This window comes from Marmota marmota, unplaced genomic scaffold (assembly GCF_001458135.2).
Source record: "Marmota marmota marmota unplaced genomic scaffold, marMar, whole genome shotgun sequence".
NCBI classification, from domain to species: domain Eukaryota; kingdom Metazoa; phylum Chordata; class Mammalia; order Rodentia; family Sciuridae; genus Marmota; species Marmota marmota.
In genome coordinates, this window is record NW_026000294.1 from 3,438,996 (window position 1) to 3,451,232 (window position 12,237).

Here is a 12,237-nt window from a genome sequence, read left to right on the forward strand (position 1 = left end):
TGGAGTGGGCCTACTAATACTAGGCGGTGTTGTTTTCTGTCTCCATTGGGCTCTGGGGTGCCCAGCTATGGAGAGTTTCTGTTTATGATGAAACTTATTGTTACTTATAATGACACAAGTGAGAATTAGTATTGATCTTGTGCTTTGCAGTCACCAAACATCCCCAGGTTATGAACTCACTGAATCCCATTCACCCAACTGCAATACTGTGAGGAACTGGGTTATATGGAAGAGGAAAGTGAGGCTGGGGGAGGTCAAGTAACCTGTCCAGTGGCTGGGACACAGGGGAGCCTAAGTCCAGGAGAGCAGCTTGATAGACTGCTGGAGAAGCCAGACCAGAGCCAGGGTTTAGGGGTCTTCACCAGCCCTAACAACTTTGCATCTCATCCAAGGAGGCTGAAGAGGGCAAGCAGTATATGCAGAGGAGTCTAGGATAGGAGACACAGAAGGAATGATTATGGGCAGGTGGCAGGGAATTCTAGGGCAGGGGCCACCTAAAGATTCAGGGAGGTATTCAAGGACTAGCACCCCCCCCAACAGTTAAAGTTGGGGAGATTCAGATAAGAGCATACAGTCAACAAATATTTATCATCAAATTCTTACAGTGATAGAGGTTGAGAACAGGTTGAGCCAGGCTACCTGCATTTAAACCCTAGCTTTGCTACTCACTGTGTGGCCTTGGTATAGTTATTTAACTTCTCTGTTTCCCAATTTGCTCATCTGAATAATGGAAATAATGATGGTAAACACCTCAAGAAGAACTGAAGATTAGATCCATTATTTGACATAAAGCATTTGGTGGAGTGCCTGGCACATGGTAAGTCTTAAACATTGGCTTCTGATGTCTTTGTCACTGTGGTGGCTATTTTCCAGGCCTGGGCTGAGCATTAGGACAGTATCAATAAGCAGAAGAAACTGTGATTCTTCTCCTCATGGAGATTTGTGTTTTGGGGGGAAGGTTGCTATTAGTCACAAAAGAATCCAACCAGGTAAAATTGCAAGAATGAGAAATAGAGGGAAGAGGTCCACAGTGACATGACAGTGAAAAATTGAGAAACAGTTCTAGCCAGGAAAATTCAGGGACATCTCTGTGACAGATACTTGAATTTTGTTCTACAGTAAGAGTTGACCAATGGAAAAAGGAAGAGAAGATCGTTCTAGAGGGCATAGCATGTGCAAAGGCCCTGTGGTACGATGGAGCTTAGGAGCCTGGTACAAGATGTGGATGGAGAGGTAGGCAGGGATTAAATCAAAGCAGACCCTGTAATTCAGGCCTTATCTTTCTTAAGAACAAAAGATAACCAGGGATAAAATTTAAAGACACTGTAACATGATTAGAAAAAAGACTACTTGGGTATGGTAGCATTTGCCTGTAGTCCCAGCTACTGGGAAGGCTGAGACAGGAAAATTGAAGCCAGCTTCAGCAACTTAGAGAGATCTTGTTTTGTTTTGTTTTTTAAATGGTTGGGGGTGTAGGTCAATGGTAGAATGCTCTTGGATTCAATCCTCAATAAGAGGGGTGGGGAGTTGGGAAAATATGGGGAAGGAGGTCCTGGATGGGCAGGGAGGGAAGAGACATGGCAAGCCTGTAGGTTTGAGGCAGATTTCAAACTGGAAGATGAGGAAGGAAGGCCTCATCAGACAAGATAGCAGAATCTAGTTTTCACACATGCACACGCCCTTGACTCCCTTGCTTTATGTATGACCTTGGGCAATTCCTTTCCCCTATGTGGGCTTGGGTTTCCATCTGCATTCCAAATGATCTTCCAAATCTACTTTAGGGGTCATCTTGACCTTTTCTGATGTGGGCTCTGTTGCTGCACACACACACATCCACTGAGAAAAGAGAGGGCAGTATGTGTTGCTGAGCGGAGCATAACCCCTCCTCCCTCTCCGTCCCTAATGCCCCCAACCTGGCCACCACATCCAGGCTCTGTGGGAAGGAAGGCTGTTATTTGAAGGAGTTCTTTCTTGTCATCATCCACCCATGCAGGGAACTTCCCTGTCAGCCACAGGATATCACAGGATGGGATCCATTAAAGCCTGGGACTGGGAGAGGCCCAGGGGACCCCCACAGTGGTTGCTGGTTGCCCAGGAAAGCCCAGAACCACAGGCACCTGCAAGAGGCTGCCCACCCCCCCCCCAGGATGATGGAGTGGGTGTGACATAAATTTGTCAGGACAGGCAGTAAAAAAACATTTACAGCCCCTCCTTGCTGAGTCTGGTTCCAATCAGGCCCCTGGCCTGCCTGCTCCCTACACCTGCCCCACCGGTCTGGCTCCTCCCAAAGCCAAAGTCTTTCAGAGCTTTGGACTTTCTTCTTCCTTTCCCTTCTGTTAAAGAAACATACACAAAGACATACGCACACATACAGCCCTCACCCTCACTGGGCCTCTGTGTGTCCACATGAGTGTATACACACACAGTGATGCATACACACATGTGTCCCCCCAGGGATCTGTGGACCCACATACATATACAGATCAACAGACATACACATGCCTCCCATGCTCCTATGGGAGACTGGCCCTGGGTGGGCTGAGGGAGGCCTTAACCTCAATCACCATCCCTGGAACACAGAGAGCAGCATTCCCCCAGGACAGGCCCCCAAGGACCTGGGAAGTGCCTTCTTTCAGGAACTGCCCCCAGGTCACTTCTCCCCAGATTCCAGGCAGCAGCCTGCCAGGTCTGCCCTGGGGAGGCACGGGAATGCCTCCCTGGTAGCTGAGTGAGGCTGTGGCCAAACCTCTGAGCCTCCAAGCTGAGGCTGACTGAGAGCGCCTTAGAGGGCAGCCCAGACAGACACCACAGCCCCATTTCCCTCACAGCACAGGGCCCCAGGGGCCTCATGCAAACCGTACTCCAGCTCTGTGTCACCTTTGTTCCAACGCTTCTTTGACACTCCACCCTGTTCTCCCCTCAGCCTAGGCCACCAAATGCTTCACCGGCCACTCAAGAAGTATGTGTTTCTCTAGAGATGAGCTGAGCAAATTTTTCCTTTCATAGGCCTTCTTGGCCTACCTGAATGCTCAAGCCATTTGGTCCTTTCCAGACAAGCCAGGAGGGGCCTCTTGTTTATTGGAAATGCATGGATCCAGCCATTACACACCAGGCCTAGAAGTCAGGCCCAGACCCTTTCCACAGCCACATTCTCACCCATGGGAAAGCCAAGGATTGAAAGTCAGGAAGGGGGTTGGGGGAGTTACTCCTAACACAGTTTGGTGAGGATTGGGAGTAGGGGAATTCATTGACCTTTTACTCCTTTTCTTTTTTTTTTAATAGAACCATCTAAATAGTGGCCCTTAAGGAATCTTAAAGGAAAAGTTGCTTTATACAGCAAAGTATCATCGTCCCTCCCATGACTGGGAATCGCTGATGGAGCAGATGTAAGAACATGGACTTAGGACTGGAGTTACGGCTCAGTGGTAGAGTGCTCACCTAGCATGCATAAGGCCCTGGGTTCAATCCTCAGCACCACTTAAAAATAAAATAAAGATATTGTGTCCACCTAAAACCTACAAATAAACATTAAAAAAAAATCATGGACTTAGGGAAGCCAGGCCTGGGTTCAGATCCCTTGTAACCTTTTACCAGCTATGTAAGCTTGGCAATAAGTTGACTCTATTGATGAGTTTCTTCTCTAAAGCAAACATGCCCAGCTCAGTGCAATGGTGCACATCTGGAACTCCAGCCACTTGGCAGACAGAGGCAAGAGAAACACAAGTTCAAGTCCAGCCTGGGTAACTTGGTGGGACCCTGTTTCAAAATAAAGTTTTAAATAGGGGCTGTGTTAGAGCACCCCTGGATTCAAATCCCAGTACCAGAAAATAAATAAACCAATACAAAATAAAACAAGATGGGGATGTAGCTCAGTGGTAGAGGGTTCTTGAACTCAATCCTTAGTACAAGAAAGGAAGGAAGGAAGGAAGGAAGGAAGGAATGGAGGGAGGAAGGAATGGAGGGAGGAAGGGAGGGAGAAAGAGAGGGAGGGATGGAGAGGAAAGGAAAGGAAGAGTAAGAAAACAAGAAAAAGGAAGAAATAAGGAAAAATTTTAACATGCCTGGAACATAATCCTAATAAATGGTCAATAATGGCTCATTCTAGTTGTTTCTCACTAACTCTGTGCCACTGAAAATGTATAGCATAGGAAGTGGGACAGGAAGAGAACTAATGCTTGATCCATCCTAGGTTTTAAATATTCATTCATTAACCCTTTGTGCCCCAGTGGGAGGTACTGTTAGGATTCCTGATGTTATCCTATGCTGGGGTGGGGGAGGGGAGAGTTTTTGAGGTTTGCATCCTGGGGGAAAGATGGCTGGTGAAGCTCCCCCAGCTGCCCCCTTTCCTCAGGGAGAAGGTGAACAGACAGATCATCTGGCTGCAGTGTTTCTTACCTAGAAGACAACTTTATGAAGCAGAACACTCTTAGGAGCAGCAGCAGAAATGTTAACTCTTATCCAGATAACCCAGAGTCCTGTGCACACCTAGCAACAGGTATTTCTCAAGCTACTTCGGCAGGGAAGCCTCCAACAAATGCACCAGGGGGCGGGTTTCAGCTGAGCCTAAGTAAGAATTCTGCAGAAACTGGAACCCCATCATTTGGAAGGGAATGAGATCCCCATCAATGTAGGTGTGTGAGCAGAGGCTGCTTCACCCAGAAGGCAAGCTAGGGAAGGAGATAAACCAGGAGTGGTGGTGCACACCTGGAATCCCAGCTACTCAGGAGGCTGAAGCATTGTAAGGATCTCGTGAAACATCGGAGAAAGAGACCACCAAGTGACCACTCATGCAATTGGCAGAAGGGGGGGATTTATTGAACCAGCATGCTGGGGCTCCATGCCCACTCAAGAAGGGAGAGCAGCCCAGAGCCCCGAGCAGGGGCTGAGCACTGCTTAAGTACACTTTTTGGGGAGGGCGGAGGGCTTTGTATACATCAGAACAAATCATCATGAGGCACGGGAAAATTGAATAACAACTCCTAAACATGATTGGTTCATTCATTGGCGGGAACAGGTCAGGCTGGAGTGATAGGTCATTCCTAAGGAGGGGGTTACATTTAAACTGATTGGTCCAGGCCCTGCAATGCCTACGTGTGACCACACAGAGCCCTTATTAAACAACCAATAGTCAGGGGAAATATTTACTGGGCAGTTCCAAGCATTGTCTCAACAGCTACAGAAATTTCAGGTTTTGCAGGTAGCATAGAATCCTAACAATACCTAATCCTTTACATTTTAACTCAGACCTTGCAGCTTAGAAACTTTACAACACCCGGTCTTTTACCCTTTAACTTTTATGCTTTAACTTCAATTTCTTTTACCCTTACAGCATGAGAGTCTCAAGCCAGCCTCAGCAACTTAGCAAGGTCCCAAACAAGTGGGTGAGACCCTGTCTCAAAATTAAAAAAAAAAAGATTGTCTCAAAATAAAAAAAGGCTGGGAATGTGGCTCAGTGGTTAAGCACCTCTAGGTTTAATTCAAAAACCAAAACCAAAACAAACAAACAAACAAACAAACAAAAACCTTCTGCCATGGCAGGGTTGCTTAGCCTGGAGGGAGCCTGTGACAGAGACTCATGAAGTGAAAGGCCTTCTTGAAATGTCACAAGATACTGGAGTACTATGCACTTTTCTAGGAAGTGCGCTCAATGGCATTATTTAGGTTGTTCAAGGTGTGCCACCCCAGCCTTACACAGGTAAGGCAAAGGAGCCTTGGAAAGGAGGATATACTGGCTCCAAATTCTCAGCTTCCTAACCAGGGTGAGCCAGGAATTTGGGGGGGTACAATAAAAATATAGAATCTCAAAAGAGAAGCTCCCAAGAGCTGTTGGAATGCAGGAAATGCCTATGAACCTTTGAAATAGGGCAGCCTTGGCTCACACCCTTGACCCAAACCCTGGCCTGGGAAGAAAAGTAACTTAAGGGAAATATGTGAGTGCAAGGAAAACTGGTGTGAAATTGTGCCATTCTGTCCTGCCACCACCTCTACTTCAGTCCCTAGTAACTGTCTCTCTGTAAATATTAACACCCCATACTAACAGGTTGCTGACTGTCCCTCTGGAGATGGTCCTTATCCTCTCGTGAATGTGTCTCTGATTTCCTAAATCAATCTGTATCTCTGACTGGTGCATGCTGAAATTCTTTTCTGTTATCTATGCCAAGGACCCCACTTGTCCTGAATCGAGTTTCCCTTTCTGGGAACTCCTCCTGTGACACACCCATACCTGTCACTACATATGCAAAATGTGATCCCCACTTAGTGTAGCTGTCCCTTGATTTTCAGGATGCCTGGTATGATGGGTCACTGTTATTGGTATTTTCCAGAGAAATATATGGGGGCACAGAGAAGGGAAGGGCCTTGCTAGGGTCACACCATCTGTTAGATCATAAGCCAGGACTAGATCCCAGGCTTTCAATGATAGTTTTTCCTAGACTCCATTTTTCGTTCTTGCTTCTGGAAGGATAACTGGCAAAGTTCCCTCCAGTAGGATCTGATGGTCCTGCTCTGGCCTGCCAAAGGCCTCACGGCACCCCCACAACTTCTATTTCCTTTAGGGTGAGGTTCATGCTGAATTTCCCAGGCTGACCTTGAACTTGTGATCCTCTTGCCTCAGTCTCCCAAGGAGCTGGAATTCTAGGCACATGTGTATACACACACACACACACACACACACACACACACACAGTTGTGTCCGGCTCCCATTGTATCTTTGTGGGACTCAGAGAGAGGCAGATTCCCAAGGACGTATGTCCTCTGCCTCACCATCCCTGAGAAGAGGCTGAGCAGTGAAGCAGCATGCTGCCAGCCTCTGCAATTTGCAGCTATAAAGGGCGGAGCTGGGCAACCAGAAAGCAGCTGGCAGAGCGGGTCTTCTGTGCAGGGAGCAAGGCCAGTAGGTGGTGTGGTGGGTCAGGAGCCAAGAGGCTCAAACCACAGGGGCAGGAGCAGTCCCTGGACACTCTGTGGCTAGTAGTATGTACCTGCATCTGGATGGGAACCCAGAGAAGACATCAAAGACTAGGGCCCTGTCCACATGACAAGGAGGGCCACCATCCAAGCAGACTGCTCAGTGAGTACAGCTGTATCCAGCGAGGAAGGGAGATGCTGCAAGCCAGCAGTGCCCTTTGATGATTCTTAACAAGTTTTATCCCTGTGCACTTTGGTTCTGCTTAAAAAACCCAAACATACTCCTAGTGGAGAAACTGGAAAATCACAACAAGGACAAAGAAGGAAAACACTAACTGTGTGACCTGGAGCAAATCACTTTGCCTCTTTGCACCTCGGTCTCCTCATCTGTACAATGGGGATAATGTGATATTTATTTTGCAGGGTGGTTGTAAGGAGTAAGTATACATAAATGTATGTAAGGTGCTGAGAAGAGTGACTGGCCCATCATAGTGCTGTACAAGTATTTTTCATTATCACAATTCACTAGAATCACACACATAGTCAGATGCTGTGAGCAACTGGTTGATTTCTTTCTAGCTTTTCTATTGGAGTATTTATAATTTTCCTAAAAGAAAAACAACAATCAGGGCTGGGCATGGTGTCACACATCTATAATCCCAGTTACTCTGGGAGGCTGGGGAAGGAGGATTATAATGTTGAGATTAGCCAGGGCAATTGAGTAAGACTCTGTCTCAACACTTTATAGAGGGCTAGGGGGTGTAGCTCAGTGGTGGAGTTCTTGCCTTGCATTTCAAGGTCCTGGGTTTCATCCCCGGTACTGTACCCAAATCCATTAAGGATCATGCTGTATATGACTTGGTATTCTGCCTACTTTTTTTTTTTAGTTGTCAATGGACCTTTATTTTATTTATTTTTATGCATTGCTGAGGATCGAATCCAGTGCCTCACATGCTAGGCAATCACTCCACCACGGAGCCACAACCCCAGCCCGTATTCTTCCTGGGACATTTTAACTGACATTATAGCATGAGCATTTTCCACATCATTATACATCTTTCAAAACATGCTTACAAGTTGTACATAGTTTATTTATTCCGTTTTCTAACGTTGAACATTTAAGTTATTAATTTAAAAAATATTTTGTTTTTTAGCTGTAGTTGGACACAATACCTTTATTTTATTTTTATTTGGTGCTGAGGATCGAACCAGCATGTGCTAGGCAAGCTCTCTAAAGCTGAGCCACAAACCCAGCCCCTTAAGTTATTATTTTTTGATGAATAGCTTTACATATGTGTTAATCCAGATTTGCAAATGTTACTTGAGTGCGGATTCCTGTAACAATCATTATTGCATTAGAGTGTAGACCTGCTTTAAAGCTCTTGAAACTGCTCACTGAAAAGGTGACACCAATTTACACTTCCACCAGCAGTGTGTCAATGGCTTCTCTCTCTGCAACCTGGGCTACTATTTTCAATTTTTTTGCCAAATTGACAGACAACAATTTCCATTGCCTATATTTCACTTGGCTGGGGTTAGCAATAGGGTGGAACACCAGGACAGGGGCTATTCAAAGTGCACTTAGCCCTGTAGGTTACAGAGTGGCCTGGATGGACTTCCCACCTGGGTAAGGAAGGAGCAAGGACAAGAAGAAAAGGTGAGGTCATGTGGGGTCACCCTTAGGAGCCAAGGAATGAGGCCCAGCAGGATGTGACTGCCAGTCCTTATCGTGGGCCAAAAGGCCTCCCTCAAATACGGGTGGAGTCTCCCGTATTTGAGGGAGGCATTATAATTTAATTTAATTTTAATGTAAATTGGGCCTTGGAAATGCAGATGTAAACAGCGAGCTGGCTGCATTGACAGGGCTTCTGAACACTAGAGGCCTGGGGGTATGGCTCTGCCAGGAACCTGGCTGAAAAGGAATCCCAGGAGCCTTAGGAGAAACAGAAGGTGTGGCATCCAGATTGCTCTGAGAGCCGCTGGGCAAGCCCTGGAACCAGGCGCACCACTGGAAAAGAAAGTGGCTCCCAAAAGATGGAAGGCAGTGGTGCTAGGACATCGGTGGCTCCTTGCTAGGGCAGGGCACAGCAACAGGCCTCCCAGAACTGTGCAGGAGCAAACTGAGGCCTGGACTTGGTTGTGCAGACTCCCAGCCTGGGCAGTTGGAAGGCCAAAGAGTCAGGCTGTGGGTGGGTGCGTGGGGTATGGGAGTCTATGATCAGAGCACCATCAAGATGCAGAGGAGAGTCGGGTGTGAGGGTGACACCTGGAATCCCAGCAGTTTGGGAGGCTGGAGCAGGAGGATCACCACTTCAAAGCCAGCCTCAGCAACCTAGTGAGGCTCTAAGCAATTTAGCTTGGCCACTAAGCAACTTGGCCCTAAACAACTCAGGGAGACCCTGCCTCTCAATAAAATATAAAAAAAGGCTGGGGGTGTGGCTCAGTGGTGGAGCACCCCTGGGTTCCATCCCTGGTACCAGATTGGATTAGGGCTAGGGATGCAGCTCAGTGGGAGAATGCTTGCTTAACATGGGTGAGGCCTTGGTTTCCAATAGGAGAAACCAAAACTGCAGATGAATGTTATCACTAGACTCTACTTCTGTTTATTGAGCACAAACCTTTTGCTAGGCCCTGAGGAACACTTTCCATGGGGGGAACTGAAGCACAGGGAGTATGTCCAGAGGATACAGACTTCTGCTAGAGCCAGAAACTGACTCCAGGGTTCTTGTTTCCAGGTCCCTCTTAACTCCCTTGGGTAGAGTTGATGGGAAATTCTCCTCACTCTTGAATATAAAAGCTTTGCTAGTAAGGGCCCCTGAAAATAAGTTATCTGAAGGGTTGTGAGAAGTTGTTTGTATGAAAACCTAGAGGCAAGAAAACTAGACAAAAATGAGTTTTAGGAGAGGGGGCTGTAGCTCAGTGTTGGGGTGCTTGCCTAGCCTGTGTGAGGCACTAGGTTCAATCCTTACCACCACATAAAAATCAATAAAATAAAGGCATTCTGCCCATCTACAACTATAACTTTTTTTTTAAAAAAAGGAGATTTAGATGGCAGCAAGAAGGATTTGGGATGGCAATAGGAAGAACTTCCTCAGAATAAGGCTTTTTAGGTACAATGGGTAACCAAGGGAGGTCCAAGTTAGTGCCTCTCTCTGATATTCTCAGCACTTGCCCTTTTCCTCTTTCAATATCCTATCACCCCCAAGGCATTCCTTCCTACCACTAGCAGGATCTGAAACATAAGGTCACTTGTGACCAACAGAATAATTGGGATCCAAGTGGAGCCAGGGATGGTCAGAACTTTTTCCACCTACACCTTTCTTTTGGTAAGGGAGGTACTGGGGATTGAACCCAGGCACACTTAAACACTGAGCTACATCCCCCACCCTATTTTTGTATCTTATTTAGAGACAGGGTCTCATTGAGTTGCTTAGGGCCTTGCTAATTTGCCGAGGCTGGTTTTGATCCTCCTCCTGATCTGCTAGGATTACAGGTGTGTACCACCGCACCTAGCTTCAACCTGCTTTCTGAGGTCTCTGCTTGACCCAATGTCCTTCCCACCAAGCCAGAGAGTAGGTCGGGAAGGCATTACAGAGAGTTAGACAGGAGTGAGAAAAGCAGATGGGTGTCTTGAAGCAAGAATGGATTTGAGTCACAGACCAAAAAAAAAGATCCTAATTCTGACTGTCCCATTTTGTGCTGTGTGGATGCAGATGAGATTGTATATTTGGCTAATAACTGTACCAAGACTACTTCTGCACTGCCAAGTCCAGTGCTGGGTGACTGAAGGGCACACAGAGAAGTAGGAGATCCTCTCCCTGATGCCAAAGCATTCCCAGCGCAGCAGTCCAGGGAGAGCTCTTGTGTGGAGCTGCACTCCCAGCACAAGAGGTGGCCCGGAGCAGAGGCCCAGCAGTCCTGGGCTCCTAGCTCTGTCTCACGCATGTGCAGTGTTTATGGTCCAGGGAACACTTTACATGTATCATATCATGTCATATTCACAATAGCCCCAGACGGTCTGACACAGTAGTCCAGACCCTTCATGTTGCAGATGGGGAAATGGAGGCCCCCAAAGATGTTATACCTTGCCCAAAGTTGTACAGATGGTGAGTGGCAGGCTGCAGGCCCCTTGTTGCTCATGGGAGCTCTTTCCACTGAGGCCCTCCAGTGCTCCCTACCCTCCATCAGTCCACTACACTCTCTGTAGGTACAGTCCTATACCCTTCAGCTTTAGCTATGTCAACGGGCCCCCAAGACTCCTGGCCAGCCACCTGACCCCTCCCTGGTTCTATTTGTTTCTATACTGGGGATAGAACCCAGGGACTTTAGCACTGAGCTACATTCCCAGCCCTTTTTATATTTTACGTTGAGACAGAGTCTTGCTCATTGCCTAGGCTGGCCTCCAGCTTGTGATCCTCCTGCCTCAACTCCCTAAATTGCTGAGATTACATGTGTGTGCCACTGTGCTAGACCTAGCTCCATTTGTATAAATTCATCAAATTTCACATGAGCTACAGGACAAAATGTCCCTCATGTCAGCAAGCTTAAAGGAAGAACCAATTCACAATAGACAAAATACCCTGTATTTTTTTGGGGGGGTGGGGTGGGGGAGGCTGTACTGGGGATTGAACCCAGGGTGTTTAACCACTGAGCTATATCCCCAGCCTTTTTTTAATTTTTATTTTGAGAAAGGGCCTCCTTAAGTTGCTTAGGGCCTCACTAAATTGCTGAAGATGCCTTCAAACTTGTGATCCTCTAACTTCAGCCTCCTGAGTCAATGGAATTACAAGTGCACACCACCACACACAGATAAGCACCCTTTCTTAGGATTCCTACTTGAATACATCTAGCATGTACACATATGTGATGAAANAACCCTATTTTGTATTTTATTTAGAGCCAGGATCTCACTGAGTTGTTTAATGCCTCCCTTTTGCTGAGGCTGGCTTTGAATTCATGATCCTCTGACCTCAGCCTCCCGAGCTGCTGGGATTACAGGCATGCACTACCACACCTGTCGCCCAGGTAATCTTAAAGGAGAAGAACATAGCTATAGTACTCTCATTGTTAGCTACCAAGACCCAGAAAATTTGAGTAATTAAGGCATTGTAATACTGGCACAAGGATATATACATGGATAAACAGAAAGAATGGAAAATTCAAAGAACTTCACATATATGACCGCTTAATTTATTATCTATTACAAAAAATAACACTGCAGCATATTAAATACTTTTTTTGATACTAGGGATTTAATACATGGGCCTCAGGTGTCCTAGGCTGGCACTCTACAACTGAGCTACATCCCCAGATGTTTTATTTATTTATTTA

General features: G+C 46.6%; 1 long non-coding RNA gene across 1 annotated transcript; it reads right to left on the minus strand.

Annotated features, from left to right (window-relative positions):
- Positions 1-10,240: 10,240 nt before the first annotated feature.
- LOC125614444 lies at positions 10,241-11,907 on the minus strand. Its single transcript, XR_007345033.1, has 2 exons — positions 11,876-11,907; positions 10,241-10,379 (listed from the first exon to the last, which is right to left on the minus strand). It is a non-coding gene; the product is annotated as an uncharacterized LOC125614444 (long non-coding RNA).
- Between the last annotated feature and the right edge of the window lie 330 nt (positions 11,908-12,237).